Source organism: Leopardus geoffroyi, chromosome C1 (assembly GCF_018350155.1).
Source record: "Leopardus geoffroyi isolate Oge1 chromosome C1, O.geoffroyi_Oge1_pat1.0, whole genome shotgun sequence".
NCBI classification, from domain to species: domain Eukaryota; kingdom Metazoa; phylum Chordata; class Mammalia; order Carnivora; family Felidae; genus Leopardus; species Leopardus geoffroyi.
The window spans coordinates 3586443-3603316 of record NC_059328.1 but is presented as its reverse complement, the minus strand read 5'-3'; the positions used below and the strand labels follow the sequence as shown (position 1 = coordinate 3603316).

At 51.7% G+C, this 16874-nt stretch overlaps 1 long non-coding RNA gene across 1 annotated transcript; it reads left to right on the top strand.

The window, feature by feature from the left end:
• Positions 1-1900: 1900 nt before the first annotated feature.
• LOC123597094 lies at positions 1901-15245 on the top strand. Its single transcript, XR_006711957.1, has 5 exons — positions 1901-3512; positions 3677-3809; positions 4365-4658; positions 14916-15029; positions 15199-15245. It is a non-coding gene; the product is annotated as an uncharacterized LOC123597094 (long non-coding RNA).
• The last annotated feature ends 1629 nt before the right edge of the window (positions 15246-16874 follow it).

Genomic DNA, 16874 nt, shown 5'->3' with positions numbered 1-16874 from the left:
CGCGGGTTCAAATCCTGGCTGCACAGCTTACCAGCCGCCTTTGGGCTGGCTCCTCACTTAGGCTGGTCCGGTTTCCAGCTCCACAAAGCGGGGACGTGAAATGTGGCCACAGCGAGGCGTGAATGGGGACACGGCAGGGAAGGTGCCCGGAGCGGGGTCTGGCGTGTGGCAGACCCTCGGCGCTCCGAGTGCGTCTGTGCCTCGGCGTGGCCGCAGGGAGGGGGAGGCACGCTGCCCAGAGCCCTTCGAATCGATACGACGGTTTTAACTCGGCTCAAGGTGCGCACATCCATCGTCTCTCGTGAACCTGATCGCAGACCCAGCGCAGCAGGTGGAGAGTTACTGGGTGGAAGGTGGTGCAGGCTGCGTGCACAAGTTGGGCCAGGACGAGAGCCAGACGAACGGACCATGGGCTCCGTCACACGGGGCGGGTGTGGCGAGATCGATGTCGCCTCGTTGCAGGTGAGCGAGAGGGGGAGGAAAGAAGAGGAAGCTCCCTGTTGGGCCTGAGTTTCCGCCCCCCCCGGGAAGGCTGTGGTCTGGGGGCTTGTGGGTGGGCGGCGGGGGGTTTGCAAGGCTGGAGTGGGTCCTGGGAGGACTCACTGGGCCAGTGGGTGAGGAGGGGTGGGCACCTGGCGGGGTCTCCGGGAAACCCTGGGCTGTCCTCCCCTCCTGTCCCGGGCAAGCACACTGGCTTCCTGGCCGAGACGGGCGGTGCTCCCAGGCTGCCCGCAAGGTTGGGGACCGTGAACCTGCCTCGTCCGCCAGTCCTCGCGGCATCCTCCGGGCCTCCCGAGCCTGACACTGGCCCCCAGCACCCCTGCAGGACATGTCCTCAGCCAGCCGTTCTGGGCCTCAGGGGCACCAGGACAGCCCGAGCGGAAGCTCTCCCTCCGGGAGGGAAGACTGGACTTCTGCTCACTTAGACGGTCTTTCTTTTTGGTTTAAGCCTCTGTGGCAGGACTGTTTGCAAGAACGGCTGCCTTCTGCACTGTCCAAACACGCGCCCTCAATACTGATGCGAGGTTGCTGTAATAACTGAGATGGGAAACTCGTGTCAGCTTCCAAGATATTGACAGAGGACCTGGTCCTCAGCAGGAAGGGGTGGGGGAAATTAGCGTCACTTTTGGGGCGCAGGTTTCGGAGGGGGTAGAAATAAAATACTTCGTGTTTCTGCCCCGATAGGTTGAGTCTTCTCTCCCATGGGTGCAAAGGATTCATCTTTTGATTCCTCTTAGAATGCCAGTGCCTTTAGTGGTTATTGGCCATTTAGACCTCAGTGAGAATGAGTTTCAGGTTTCTTTTCTGGGGGTGAGGTTCTATGGAGTGGTGCAGCAGTGACCCCGGAGATGGGCAGAAGCCAGGACGCAGGGTGGGCCCGTAAGGGGATGAGTGGGTGGGGACGTGCAGAGAAGGGAGGCTGGTTGTCAGAGAAAACTTGGGGATGGCAGGCCCGGGTGTGGCTGCTGGTGGTGGCCCAGCGGCCTCTGGATGGCTGTCAGGCAGGGAAGGGATTTGTGGAGGGGCCCGGACGTGCTCCTCTGGAGACGGGGGGACGGGGAGCAGACTTGAGGACAGAGGTGGTAGCTGATGCTGCTTCTGGAGAACTCAGTCCTTCTCCTCTCCAGGTGGAGCTAAGCCAGCAGCTGCTCTCCCTTCGCCAGCAGTGTAGGGACTGAGCAATAAATTACAGACCATTAGTTTCACTCCAGCTGGAGAAGGACCCTCTTGGAGGAGGGGGCAGTGGCTATTGCCAGGGGTGTGTGTGTGTGTGTGTGTGAGAGAGAGAGAGAGACAAGGAGAGAGAGAAACAGACAGAGAGACAGAGAGGTGGTGGTGAAGGGTGTTGGCCAGCCGGCTGGTGAGTACGTAAGTGCGGTCAGCCAGCCAGGCAAGGGCTGAAGGGACAGGGGCCCCGCGGGCAGGACAAGGCGGGCGGCTCTCCCTCTGAGGACAGCGCCCGGTACCAGGAAGACTTCTCTGCTGCTCGAGCTGAGCCCGCGAGGGCTGTAATTAATTGAGACAGGACAAGATGCTTTAAAAATTTTATGATCGATTTGCATAATGGATCTTTGTTTTAAAAAAAGGAAAAGAACAAAACGCAAGCTCTCAGGCATCCTGGCGAAGCTCCCCCTGCAGACGCGACCTGCCAGAAGCCAGCATTTCTGACCACAGAGCTTTTCCACGAAAAATCAGGTTTATTGCCTTTTCTCGTCTGATTATATATATAAAACAACAACAACGCAGGCTCACTGGATGAGGTTTGGGGAGTGCGGAAAGGGACAGCGACGCTTTAATATCTTGCCACGGGAAGGATCTGGCAGTGATGGATGGTGTGTTTTCTGTTCTTACCTCGGAAGTGGTCCCCTGATAGCCTCTCCTGTAGCAGCACCAGCTTCCGTGCACTTCATAAATTCCTCTGGCAGCCCAGCCGACGGCCCCGTGTACTTTTATTACTGGAGGCTAATTGCCCCGTCTCCGTCTGCCCCTGGGATGGAGAAGGCTTCTGCGGGCGGGGGGAGGGAGGGGGGCGCTCTGGGGGAGGAAGCCTCTCGGTTCCGGCACGGCAATGGGGAAGAGTACGGAAACCAGGCCGAGGCATCAGAGCAGGTGTCTGACGAGCGCTCCCTGCTCGCTCAGCAAAAGGCGAAGCAGCCACACGCCTCTGTCACTTAACCTTGGGGGCAACTTGCCAAGGAGGTGGTGTCACTGAACCATTTTCCAGATGAGGAAGCTGAGGGAGAGGTGGCTTGCCCGAGGTCACACAGCTAGTGGGAGCCAGAGCAGAGGCTCAACCCAGGCCACCTGAGCTGCAGTGCCGCTGAAGCCAGGAAATTGTACGTACGAAAGACGGCGCGGAAGCTGCAGCGGGCAGGTTTTTAAGATGGCTGCCAGGGGTACACCCTTACGGGTCTCGTCCCTTCAAGTGGGCGGGACTCAGAGTATGATGAGACGTCACTCCGTGGATAGGTTACATGCGACGGCAAGGTGAGGTGACCCGGCAGATGGGACCGAAGTCTCTACTTGGCGGCCTTTAAGTTCGTTAAAAGGGAGATGGTTCTGGGTGGGCCTGACCTAATCAGGTGAGCGCTTTAGCTGAAAAGCCTAGAAGTCAGAGAAGAAAAAAGTCGGAGAGATTTGAAGCAGCAGATACTCCTCTGTTGACCTTGAGAAAATAAGCTGCCATATTGTGGAGGTGGGGGGAATCACATGGAAAGGAAGGGCAGGTGACCCCTAGGGGTTGAGGGTCTCAGTCCTACAACTGCAAGGAGCTGAATTCGTACGACAACCAGAGCATTGGGAAGAGGGACCCTGAGTCTATGACGCGAGAGCTATTGTGGGAGGTCATAAAGAGCATGTGGTCACCAGTTGACCTTCAGGCTGGTCAGCCAATGGACACTCATCACTCCCTCCCCCGTCCTTGGACGGTACATTCTGCTTGCCTCCCCCATTCCCAGAGGCTGCCCCAAATTTACAGCCTTGAGATAGCTTGTGTTGACAGCCTGTGGGTGGTATGTGTGATTGAACCCAGTTAAGGCCTCTATATAAAGCTTTGAGATTTGGTGGGGGAGTGGGGAGATCCGCTCGTCTTGGGGTGCCCCCTTGCTTATTGTAACTGCCACCCACCAATCTGGGGTGGTATCCTTCTTTCTTCACCCTCTCCATGCCCTTCAAGTGTGGGGGCCAGATTCAGATGGCATCCGAGGAGCTCCCAGCCCTGGCTGCCACCTTGATTTCAGCCTAGTGAGACCCTGAGCAGGGGACCCAGCTAACCTGGACCTTGGCTCTCGACCTTTGGAAACTGCAAGGTAATCATTTGTGTTGTTGCCAGCCTGCTAAATTGGTGGTAATTTGTTACGCAGCGTAGATCACTGATGCACATGCAAATTAATGCAAACTAGAGACCAAAAGGCACAGGGTCTTGGCACGGTAGGTGCTTAGTGAGCGCAGCTCCGCCCTCCCCTTCGTCCCAGAAGCTATGTGTCTCGAGCAAGGGCCGGGGGTAGACGTGAGGGCAGGTGTGTTCAGGAGCACTTGGCTTCTCCGTCGATGGTGTCAGGTAGCCCCAGGCCCTTGTTACTTAAGAAAAGTCAGCTGAGGTTGGATTCCTTCCCCCGGCTCCCAAAGGCTCTTAAGAAGCCACCGCAGTCACACGATCCCATAACTTCTCCCCCTGTAGGCGGAGAGGCTTAGAAATGAAAATATTTTGTCTCTTTCACACGGTGGGGAGTGTGGGGGTGTTGGAGTCTTCGGCCGTAATACACGGCTCCGTAGGCAGCCCTATTACCAGTCCCGAAAATATGCCGTTGGGGGGAAAATGGGTAACGAGATGAGGTTTGGAGACCGAGCTCTGCGTGGCTTAGGCTGCAGCCAAAAGACAGAAAGGGAGTCCTACACATCAAAAGTGGAAGCGAAAACGTAGCAATCACGTCCTTTGAACAAACACCCTAATCATCTTTCCGAGGCTGTGTGCCGGGTTGCCACGGGGCATTTGTGTTAAGAATGACACCCTCTGCTGCTTCTGTTCCGGCAAGTCACAGCTTCAAAGCCCCTCCGTGTGCTTGTCAAGACCCAGTCTCACCAGGCAGAAGAAAGGACTCTTAAGGATTCCAGGATGCTGTGCTCTAAGCTGGAGGCAGTCCTGCTGTCACAAATGAGTGAATCTTCGGGGGCCCGACGAGGGGTCCGCAGGGCTGGGCTCTGTCCCACCTTCCCAGACCTCGGTGTGAGACCACAGGGCACCTGTCGTCTCTTCCTCATTGTCTACCTGATCTCTTCTTGTTCATCTGTGGGGACCATCTCCTCCGGGAAGCCTCCCTGACTGCAGTCTGGGTCAGCCTCCTTGGCCAGGGTCCTGTTGCCCACCGGACTTTGCCTTCAGAGCAACTGTGATTGACAACCTATCCGACTTGATTGTTGGACTCTTAAGTTTCGGGAGGGCGGGACTAGTGCCTGTGTGGCTCATTGTTATACGCCAGCATCCAGTCCAATGGCGGGTACGTAGGAAGAATATTTGTAAAGTCAACAAATGAAGAAAATGCGGGGAAAGTGGGTAAGGGGTTGGGCAAGCCTGCTAAGGAGGGGTTGCCTTGAAGGTTTTTGGGAGCCTCCCACCTTTCTTTTCCACCCCTAGTTTGAACCAGAGGTGAGTCCAACCTCCCTTGTTTTACCAAGAGGGAAACCAAAGCCCAGAGAGGGAAGAGACTTCTTCAAGTTCACACAGCAATCTGACAACACAGATCTGGATCCAGAACCGTGCAAATGATTGCTCTGTTATATCACCTTGTCTTAGTGAAGGTCAGAGAAAGGGAGGTGGAACAGACCAGTGGGACATCCTGGGCATTTGCATCAAGGCACAGTGACAGATCGGTCTGTCTCTGATGGAGGGTCTTTCTAGAAGTGTATGGCTAATGCTTAATAGGGTTGTGACAAGGTTGAGGTCATTGGTGTTCCTGGGGCACCAAATTTAAGGAGATATTCACTCTTGGGTATTTCCCAGTCTCTGAGAGTGAGCCCCTCACTAGAGTTTGTGCCCTCAGCACTTCTCTGACCTCACCTTCGTTCTCACCCTGACACATGGTGTCTTAGTAACATGGGGTGATGCTAAAGGATTGTAGACTTAAAGATAAGGCCAGATATCAGCATCTCAGGAAGATCTATCCATCTATCCTTCTATCCATCTATCCGTCCATCCTCCCTCCCTACCTCCCTCCCTCTCTTCCTTCCTTCCTTCCATCCTTCTATCTTTCTTTCCTTCCTTCCTTCCTTCCTTCCTTCCTTCCTTCCATCCTTCTATCCTTCCTTCCTTCCTTCCTTCCTTCCATTCTTCTATCCATCTGTCTTTCCTTCCTTCATTCTCCTTCCTTCCTTCCTTGCATCTGTCTGTCCTTCCTTCCTTCCATCCTTCTATCCGTCCTTCCTTCCTTCCTTCCATTCTTCTATCCATCTGTCTTTCCTTCCTTCCTTCCCCTTCCTTCCTTCCCCTTCCTTCCTTCCCCCCTTCCTTCTTTCCTTCTTTCCTTCCTTCCTTCCTTCCTTCCTTCCTTCCTTCCTTCCATTCTTCTATCCATCTGTCCTTCCTTCCTTCCTTCCTTCCTTCCTTCCTTCCTTCCTTCCTTCTTCTGCCTCTTGTCATCTTTTTCCTTCTCCTCCTTCACCACCATCATCATCATTATCCTCCTCCTCCTCCTCCTCATCTATCCACATATATACATTTACTCTGTGTGTCTGTATGTAAAGATCAGTTCCCTTTCTTCTAGATGATGAAATTTACCTCTTATTACTTGTTCATCTCTGGGCCTTTGCACATGCTGTCCTCACTTCCTAGCCTACATTTCCCTCCACTCTCAGAAGTTGGTTCCTCTTTATTTTGCAGGCTCAGTTCTGGCCAGTGTCTCCTCCTGTGGTTGACATTTCCACCCACGCAGCATCTGCTCTCCTAGCAGCACCTAAGTTTTTGTTGAGAACCCCTCTCTCCTATTATGAAGATCTTCCATGGGACAGCAAAGGCTAAGATGTTCTACTGTCACCCAGTCAGGGAGCAGACGTGGGGCCCAAGGCAGGCAACCAGACTCTGCCCTTCCTCACCCCACTTCCCAGGACTGTCTTGAGTAGAGAGGGAGGAAAGAAAGGGAGGACACGTTGTTGGAAGGCGCCCACTCCTGCAGCTTCACTGGGAGTGATTTCTGCTGCTAGACACTGGGACGACCCCAGCCTGGACCCCCTCTGAGCTCTAGCTGCCCTCCCACTTTCGACGTACCCCCTGCCCCTCTAACATGCCCTTTACCCCGAGGCACATGGAGGTGGTCTTCCTTGCTTGCCCAGAGGCTCCCGACAGACAGACCTCTTCAGAGAGGACTTCTTCCTTCCCGGATGCCTCGGTCTCCTCTCTGTGTCTTAGAAGCGGTCTGTACAACTTGTGTTTATTTAACTTATGCCTGCGTGCTTTTTGGTTTCTATTTATGACTGCGTTGTGTTTCTGTCTGTCTGTCTGTCTCTTCCGGTGGAATGTGAGCCATAAGTGTTCTGAAGGCAGGAGTGCTGTCTGTCTGATCGCCGTTTTTTCAGTGCCTGCGCAGAGTGGACACTCAACATGTATTTATTTAATTATGGTGAAAATTTGAAGGCACTGTCAAGGAAGTGCGTTCTCCCAAAGCCTCTTCTCAGCTGTGGGGTCAGGGCACCTCACCTTCCGAACCTCGGCTCTCTCACTTTCTGTCCTATATTCCTGTTTCCTTCTTGCAGTATTTATGCAACTGCAAACCTAAAGCTGCTTTAGGGGTACAAAAGCCATGGAACGTTGGAGTCAGAAGTGCCAGCTCTGGAGGCAGAGAGACCTGAGCCCTGGTGCCACCGTCTCTGCCCTTTTCTTCTCTGTGGGACCTTGAGCCTCAGTATTCTCATTCTTAAAATGGGAATAATGGCAGTGCCATCAAAGGGTTTTGCAAGGAGTAAATTAGGCAGAGAGGTAAGGAGTTTAGTATAGTATGTGGTACGTGGGAAGCATTCAATAAATATTTTTTTGAATAAGAATGAACTGGTGAATGAAGTTTGAAACAGTATCTGTACTTGGAAGAGAATGTTCTCCCTTAGAATTCTGATGAGCCATAAGGAATCTGAAATGCGTGCTATCGTCACTGTCCTCTTGTTCCTCAGGTCCCCCTCCCCCCTCTCCACCTGGATAATCACGGGGAGCTATTTTTACATCTGACGTAGTGGAAAAGTAGCAGATTAACAACTCCAGAGATGTACATGGCTTCTATTAATATTAAACAGGGTATTAATTTTACCAGCACTGAAACATTAAACATGTATATCCATTAGTGGTCATTATTTTAATCTCCAGAAGCTGCCTAGCGTATTCCAGGAATAGGTCTGACCCATTCTTCTCTACTTCCTTTTCCTAAATTCACTGGTGAATCAGGGATCATGGTTTTTATTTCCCTGAGGGGACATAGATAATTATAAACTCATAGTTGTTAAGGGAGAAAGTCTGAGAAATCATCACATTCAACTCCCTTATTCAATACCACAAGTCCCTCAAGACCAGACTTCAGCATGTGGAGTACCTTCTGAAAGTGGTCTTCCTAAGACACCCCCCCCCCCTGCCCCCCCGGGGCTGCCTCCCTGATGCACTGGCTCTGAGCACCAGCTCTTGACGGTAATTGGTAGACATCCCCATCTCGACTGCTAATGACACAGTCAATGGATCTAGCTCAGCACCTTTGGAATGACAGTAAGAAGGACCTATACTAGTTAATAATGATGAGACGCATGGTGTGGGTTGAGTGATGGGCAACTTACCGAGCAGTAATATGGGACATCCAACAATGGCTCGTAATCTATAGAACAGTGGTGACTTCAACTCCCGGTTGCTCCTCAACCAGAAGCTACTGAAACCCTCAAGGTGGGCCTGAGGGACAAATGTTGCCCAGTGGTTAAGGATGGCCTCTGGTGTCAGACCATGTGTGTTTAAATCTGGTTACACAGCAGGCGATTTGACATCAGACAGCACGAGACAGTGATTCCTGAGAGAGCGCACAAACACCGAGCAGAGCCAAATGATAAGCCCAACTCACTGCCTGGAGAGCTCCTCGGACAGCCTGGGAGCAAGAGCCCAGGCTGAGTCTGGCGGTATTCCTGAGTTGTGGAGGTGGAGCTGGGAGTCTGGGGATATTGAGGCAGCTGAATTATGCAGGGCGAGTACCCACAGTACCAGAGAGGAAAACACTGCTTAGGGAAAAAAGCTCCAGAGTATTCAGCTAAGTACCGATCAGTGTGTGTACACGAGTAGTCAGATCTGGAGGAAGACACCACCTGAACAGAAGGAACGATGCTTGAACCTCACACAGAACCAGATACCTTTCGTGTTCCCACCAGCAACGGTGGAAAGATTTAGAATTCCCAAGACATGCAGTAGTTTACTGAGAAAAAAATTGCCTCACCTGTGTGGAAAATTAGCCCGAGGCCTTCGCTGCTCTAGCCCCACTTAAAAATGCTTAAAAGAAAGTCTTCACAGGACCAAAAAATCTTTCCAGGTAATTCAATCACACCCTAGTACAAACTTAGGAATATTTATAGAAACGCAGTGATATCCAGCACTCAATAAAGTAAAATTTGCATTGTCGCTTAATAAAAAATCACCAGGCATTCAAAGAAACAAAAAACCGCTATCAATAGTGAGAATAGTCAGTCGATAGGTGCAGATGCAGAAATGATGCATATAATGGAACCAGTAGGAAAAGACATTAGAATTGTCATTATAAAGATATTTTCCACATCAAGAAAGTAAAGGAAAGCTTGAGTGTGTTAAGTGGAGAAATGGAAGACCAATATTGAACTAGAGGTGGAAAGTATAATGTCTGAGATGAGAAACACACTCGATGAGATGAACAACAGGTTAGACACTGTAGAAGAAAAGATTAGTAAACTTGAAGACAGCAACAGAAAATATAAAAAATGGAATGCAGAGAAAAAATGATTAAGTGGACAGAGAATCAACTTCAACGGACTAATATATGTGTAATTGGAGTCCTTGAGGAGGGGCTTGGGGGAGAAGAAAATATGTTTGAAAGAATTAATGGGTGAAAATGTCAAGTTTGATGCCAACCATAAACCCAGAGATCCGAGAATACCAAAGAACGCCAAGCGCACACACACACACACAAAGACGAAAACTACATCATCAAGACAAGTCATAATCAAGTTGCTTAAAACCAATGAAAAAAGGGAAAAATTTAAAAGCAGCCAGAGGGAAAATACAAAAAAGCAGCCACAGTGAAAGATGCATTATGTAGAGAGGAAAAAGCCAAGAACGAGGGCAGACTTCTAGTCAGCAACAATGCCACCCAGGGCATAATGGGTAACACCTGCAAAGTACTTAAGGAGAGAACAGTTGTCAGTCTAGAATTCTGTAGCTGCCAACAATATGGTTCAAACATTACGGGAAAGAATTTGAGAGACAAAAAGCTTAAAGAATTTATTGCTATCAGATTATCACTATAAGAAATGTTAAAGGGAGTCTTTTGGGCAGGAAGAAAATAATACCAGATGGAGATCTGGATTTTTATACAAAGGAATGAAGAGTACCAGAAATGATAAACGTGCAGGTAAAAGTGAAACAGTAAAAATATCTTGTAGGGGCACCTGTGTGGCTTCGTCAGTTAACCATCAGACTCTTGATTTCGGCTCAGGACATGATCTCAGGTTCGTGAGATCGAGCCCGATGTTGGGCTTTGTGCTGACAGTCCTGAGCCTGCTTGGGATCTCTCTCTCCCTCTCTCTCCTCCTCCCTCTCTCAAAAATAAGTCAATAAACATTAAAGATATCTCGTAAATATAATAGACTTTATTAAAAATATTTTTTAATGTTTATTCATTTTTGAGAGAGAGAGAGAGAGACAGAGAGAGAGAGCGTGAGCAGGGGAGGGGCAGAAAGAGGGAGACACAGAATCCGAAGCAGGCCCCAGGCTCTGAACTGTCATCACAGAGCCCAATGCGGGGCTTGAACTCACAAACCGTGAGATCATGACCTGAGCCGAAGTCGGACTAACAGACTGAGCCACCCAGGTGCCCCTGATTGACTTTAAATAAAAAATAACAACAGTAGAGTAGGAGACTTACAGAATATGTAGCAGAAAATGCATACAAATAACATAAGAGCCAACGGGGGAAATGACAGTGCATTATTTTAAGATTTTTATACTACATATGAAGTGGCACCATATCATTTGACAGTAACCTATAATAAGTTGCCGATGGGGACACATAAAAAGCAAATAGCGAGATGGAAAATTTGAACCCAGTTCTCCGGCATTCTGCCAGTCGTGTGTGATTATTGCACAGCTCTGTGCCCCAGACAACAGCGTGCTGTCCGCACGCCAGCACACCCTCAGCACCACTCACTGGTCTTGCTCACGGCAGAGAGCCGTGTCTGTATGTTGGTCACGTCCAGAGGCTCCTTCTCGCGGCCCTGTCTCCCCAGCCCTCCTGCTCTGACTCCTTGCGGCACTTCCGCACCCCGCCATCCGGGTCGGGGAAGAGTCTCAGCCTGTTCGTCTGCAGGTATCTAAGTCCAAGACACGAGGGTCTTCCTGTGTACTTAGCTGCCACTCGTGGACCCAGAGGGGTTGCTTTCTTCTCTGCGCAAAGCTTGCGGCTGGTAGTACCAGGAATGTGCTGTCTCGATCTGTCTCCTTGACGGCGTATTTCTCAGCTGCCCTGCGTCTCTGGGAAGGCCTCGTAGGGACAGCTACAGGTTTTTTGTGGGAAGAGAACGCAGAGCCTGCTTGCATTGCATAGGTGCTGAACATACATCTGTTGAAGGGATTTTGTCATCCCTGAGCCTGTGGGGAGGCTGGTGGCTAAGCGAGTTGCTCGCTGGTCAAGAGGCTCAGCTGGGCTTGGGTCTAGGACCTTCTGAGCCCCACTCTGGTGCCACATTCATGCTGGACATGGTCTCTGGCAGTGGTCCGGCTCTGCTCTGTGGCGCCGCTGCTGAGAGGGGGATGGGCACGGCTTTCTGCAGGTATAGCTGGTTCTTGGGGGTGATGGCCCCTCTTTGTGCTGCAGGCCTGGAAGGACCCGTCAGCTGCCTACCCTCCTCCCCGACGGAGGTTTCTGGATCCCTCCAGGCTCCTGGGTCAGACAGCTCCACCCCATCCTTACCTGTCCCACCTTTCCTGGCCCCCTCTTGGACTTAGTAGCTGTCTGGGGGGCCAGCGGTCATTGCTGTTAGTTCCTGCTCTTGGCTGCTGGGTAGCAATGCCCAGGCAGGAGAGTCTCTTCTCTGCTGTTTTCTAAGAACGCAGGGGCTTTCTCCAATCTCCTGACCCCACTCTCCTGATCACCCCCTTCCCCTTGGTGATAAGGGGCAGCTGGGGACACAGCACAAGACCTTCTCCTGTGTGAAGAGCTGCTAGTCTGTGGCTCACGAATTTTCTGCTGACAACCAGACAAGAGACCTAAGGTGAATGCGCTCCAGAATCCCAACGCATTGGCAATTTTCTCTCCTTAGCTCAGAACACCCCTTGTGCTCCCCCCTTGCCACCAGGGGCCCCCTCAATCCATACCATAAAATGTACAGTGTCAGTTTGTTCGACTAAGGATCCTGCTGAGTATTTAATCCTTATTTAACGCTGATGTTTATTTTATTGTAGAGTTTAAATTAATCAGCCTCAGGATACAAAATTAGATAAGGCAGGGATTTAGGTCCCCTGGAATGATTCATTGCACATCAAGCTTTCTTAACTCTTTGGCTGCAGGGGGGAAGTGTCTGTATATTTCCTGGAAGAGCTGCCCCTGGGCTGGCCAAGCGAGCTGCTGTGCTCCCTCCTCACCAGCCTCCCAGCCGGGCATGGTGCGCTCTGATGCAGGGGTTGAAAATACATCTCAGCAGTAAGAGATCCTCACAAAAGGGAAGAGAGATAACATGAAAGTAGGAAAAAGTCCAAAGAACCTACCTGTAATTCTACCACCTGAAGATCACCGTTGTTACCATCCGGGCACGTTTCCTTTCATTCTTTATCAGCCCTTTGGAACGATTACGCGGTGTTACGAACGCACAAACCCGTGTAGAGAACAATGATATCAAACTTTCCCGTACCTGCCGGTGAAGCTTAATGCGTGCCAGCTTTATGACACGTTTGCTGCAGAGTGCATTTTAAGGACATAATACAATGTAGCTTTTATTGATGCTTGACTTACGTGCCCCTTATGTATTCTACCTGCCTCTTTCCTCCTCGCTGTTCTGAAGTCAGTGTCTCCCCTTTTCACGCATGTTTTTTACACCGAGTACGCATATGCCCATGAAGGGCGCATAGTCTTTTGTTTGGTTTTGAATTAAAAAAAAATTTTTTTTTTAGGTTTATTTATTATTGAGAGACAGAGAGACACAGAGTGCGAGCAGGGGAGGGTTAGAGAGAGGGGGGAGACACAGAATCCGAAGCAGGCTCCAGGCTCCGAGCTGTCAGCACAGAGCCCGACGCGGGGCTCGAACCCACGAACCGCGAGATGGTGACCTGAGCCGAAGTCGGTTGCCCAACCAACTGAGCCACCCAGGCGCCCCTGTTTGGTTTTGAATTTTTACACAAACAGTGGTCCATACGTATTCTTCTGCATATGCTTTTCCCCTTCACCCTGATTTTTCAGAGGAGTCTAGAGTTCTGCGTCTCTGACAAGCAGGTGGTGCTCCCCTCCCCCAGATGCTGCTGACGTCCTGGTCCCCTGGTGAGGTGGGGTCTTGGGACCTGTCCGTCTTTATTTGTGCCGGTGAGATGCAGCCGACCAATGTCCGAGGCTGGGGTGCCCCGTACGCTCTCACCTGCAGCTTGCAAACTCGCTCATCTTCCATCAACATTTGTTGTGTACCTCATATTTTGCCCATGGGGTGGGTGTGAAATAATATTTCCTTGCTGTTTTAGGTTGTGGTTCCCTCATTACTATGCAGTGGCGTACCCTGCATTACATTTCTTAGCCTTTTGGGTTTCTTCCTCCATGAATGGTTTCTTTGTCTCTGGCGCATTTTTCTACTGGGTTTTCGGTTTCCCCTTGCTGACCCGTATGATTTTTTTTTTTTTTTTGTCATCTGGAAATCAGTGCTTTTGTGGCCAAATACATTACAAGTATGTCTTCCCTATTTGTGCACTATGATTGTCTTTTAACTTTATTCATGGTTTCCTTTGTCAGGTCAAAATTCTACTTTTAAGAGATGTCAGTATTTTTCTTTCTTTCTTTTTTTAAAAATTTTTAAATGTTGATTTATTTTTGAGAGAGAGACAGAGCACAAGCAGGGGAGGGGCAGAGAGAGAGGGAGACCCAGAATTAGAAGCAGGCTCCAGGCTCTGAGCTGACAGCACAGAACCCAATGTGGGGCTCAAACTCACAAACTGGGAGATCATGACCTGAACTGAAGTTGGATGCTTAACTGACTGAGCCATCCAGGAGCCCCTGTCAATATTTCTCTTTATGGTGTTTGTTTTTTGTGTTTAATTAAAAAAAACAAACAAACCTGTGTCTGTCTACTCTGCTGTTATAAAAACACTGTCCTGCAGTTTCTTCTAAAAACTGAAGATTTGTTTTTCACCTTTTATTTGTAATGCTTTAGTCACGTGTTCTGTAGGAAGTGAGGTAGGGATCTGTGTTCGTTAGCTCCTGTGCATAACAATGAGCACAATTTGTGGGATCCCTGCAGAAATGGGCTGGAGTCTGGGCTGGCCAGGCAGTTTGGCTCAGGATACAGCAGGTGTCCTGGTGTCCCTCCTGGGGCCAGGGGCCAGCCAGGGCACGTCCTTCTCATGGCAATGGCAGCAGCACAGAAGGCAAAGGGGGCACGGAGGTCGCTGGAGACCCAGGCTCGGAACTGGCACCTGTCACTACCACCACATTCCATTGACCAAAGCAAGTCACGTGGCCCCAGCAGAAGCCGGGGTGCGGGAAGTTCAAGTGTGGCCCTCATTTCTGCTGGTTGTCACCGTGCACACATCGGAAGGTGCGCTTGCAGGAGGGAGGCACTAAATGGATAGTGGACTCGAGGGAATGAGGACGGCAATGGGGGGAGCGAGAAGGGACGGACTGTATTTGGCGTGAACGGACTGTCTTCGTGTCGGTCCCTTCCGGTCATCCTCCCTTAGGACATGATTCGTCTCCACTCTCTTAACCGGGTATTCCGGGCGACAGCAGAAAGGTGTGCATCCCTTCTGGCGGAAGGTTTCAGAGGCAGCCTGTGGCCGATCCCGCTTTCCTTTCTCAGCCTCTGGAACTGTGCCAGCAGCTTCGGTAGAAGTGTCCCTCTGTCTGAGTCCCTGGGTGACTGTGATGAGCCCCCCCAACCCCGCCTCTCCCTGTGGTCCTGAGACAGCCATGAAACCTGAACGGAGCTAGCTGTTGGTTAAGCGCTGAGAATTTTTTACGTTCCAGCAGCATGAATGGCCCGTCCTGACTGACGTGTGGCCCCACCGAATCCCCCACACAGCCCGTGAGACAAGTGGGTGTTTGCCTTACTTCACGGATGAAGGAAATGAACCTCACGAGGTAAGCCATGAATCCTTGCTCTCACAGCGAGGGATGGCATTGGGATTGGAACCCGGTTCTGTCTAAGTTCAAAAAAGGGGGTTAAAATAAATCATTGGGGGGAGGGGGGGCGGGGGGAGCGCCTGGGTGGCTCAGTTGGCCGAGCATCTGATTCTTAGTCTTGGCTCAGGTTGTGATCTCATGGCTTCGTGGGTTTGAGCCCCAAGTCGGGCTCTGTGCTGACAGCATGGAGCCTGCTTGGGATTCTCTCTCTCCCCCTCTCTCTGCCCTCCCCCACTCAGACAGAGTCTCTGTCTCTCTCAAAATGAATAAATAAACTTAAAAAATAAATTAAAATAAAATGTAAATCATTGACGTGTGGCTCATTGGATGGTGCTGGGGATGTTTCTGGTTCAGAGATAGGAGGATTATAAATCCACACATCAAGTTTTTCCTTTTGTAAAAAGAACCAGAAGTTTCACCTGCAATGATGCCCAAGAAGGTCCTTAAAAAGTGAAAAGGGGGGGCGCCTGGGCGGCGCAGTCGGTTAAGCGTCCGACTTCAGCCAGGTCATGATCTCACGGTCCGTGAGTTCGAGCCCTGCGTCAGGCTCTGGGCTGATGGCTCAGAGCCTGGAGCCTGTTTCCGATTCTGTGTCTCCCTCTCTTTCTGCCCCTCCCCCGTTCATGCTCTGTCTCTCTCTGTCCCAAAAATAAATAAACGTTGAAAAAAAAAAAAAAAAGTGAAAAGGGCCAGGTGGATTGGACTTCAGTTATCATTCCTGACCCCTGGGACATGCCTCCTGTTCCTTTTTTGAGAAGCCAGCCTGGGGCCAGACCTCAACCAGCTGCTGCCTCAGGGGGCAGCCCCACAGAGCACAGGAGGCCAGGGTACCTCGGGGGCAGCCCCACAGAGCCCAGGAGTCCGGGGATCACCTCAGGGGTGGCCCCACAGAGCCCAGGAGCCTGGGGCCACCTTGGAGGGGCCCCACAGAGCACAGGAGCCCGGGGTCACCTCGGGGGCGGCCCCACAGAGCACAGGAGGCCAGGGTACCTCGGGGGCAGCCCCACAGAGCCCAGGAGTCCGGGGATCACCTCAGGGGTGGCCCCACAGAGCCCAGGAGCCTGGGGCCACCTTGGAGGGGCCCCACAGAGCACAGGAGCCCGGGGTCACCTCGGGGGCAGCCCCACAGAGCCCAGGAGCCTGGGGTTCTGCTCCTGCCAACACACCCGCTTAGCAGGTCCTCACCGAGTGCGGTGTGTGCAGAACGCCACGCTGAGCCTCCGAGATGAATAAGCCTCCGTGTTTGCCTTCGGCTCGCTGGGAGGAAGATGGTCCCCCTCCTCCGGGCCAGCTTCCTTCCGCAGCCCCCGAGCAGGTGCTTCTCCTGTGCGTTTTCCTAGAGCCCCGTGTGGCTCTCTGTGCTGTCTGTGCTCCCTCTTCCCTCTGCTCAGACGGCGCGCTCCCTCCCTGCGGGCACAGAGCAGAGAGTCCACCTCCGGTCCCCCGACTCACCGGTCCTGCGCATAGTAGGTACCCAGCCGACACCTGGGGCGGGGGAGAAGGAAGCACACGATGTACCCCTGTCTGCCCTGCTGCCCCCCTGTGCACACAGGTGCACACGTGCACACACAGGCACACACAGGGCAAACGGGTGTGCACACATGTGGACACAAACATGCGACGTGTGAGCATGTGTATCCATGCTGCACACGCACACACAGGTGCACAGCCCTGCTGCTGGCTGCCGGCTGGGGGGGAGGGGACCTGGTCCTTGGGGCCGTTTTTCCCTCTGGGTGACGGTGCTTCAACTTCCTGACTGTCCACACCAGCAGCCAGTAAGAAGAACCCTCTCTGCTCAATTGC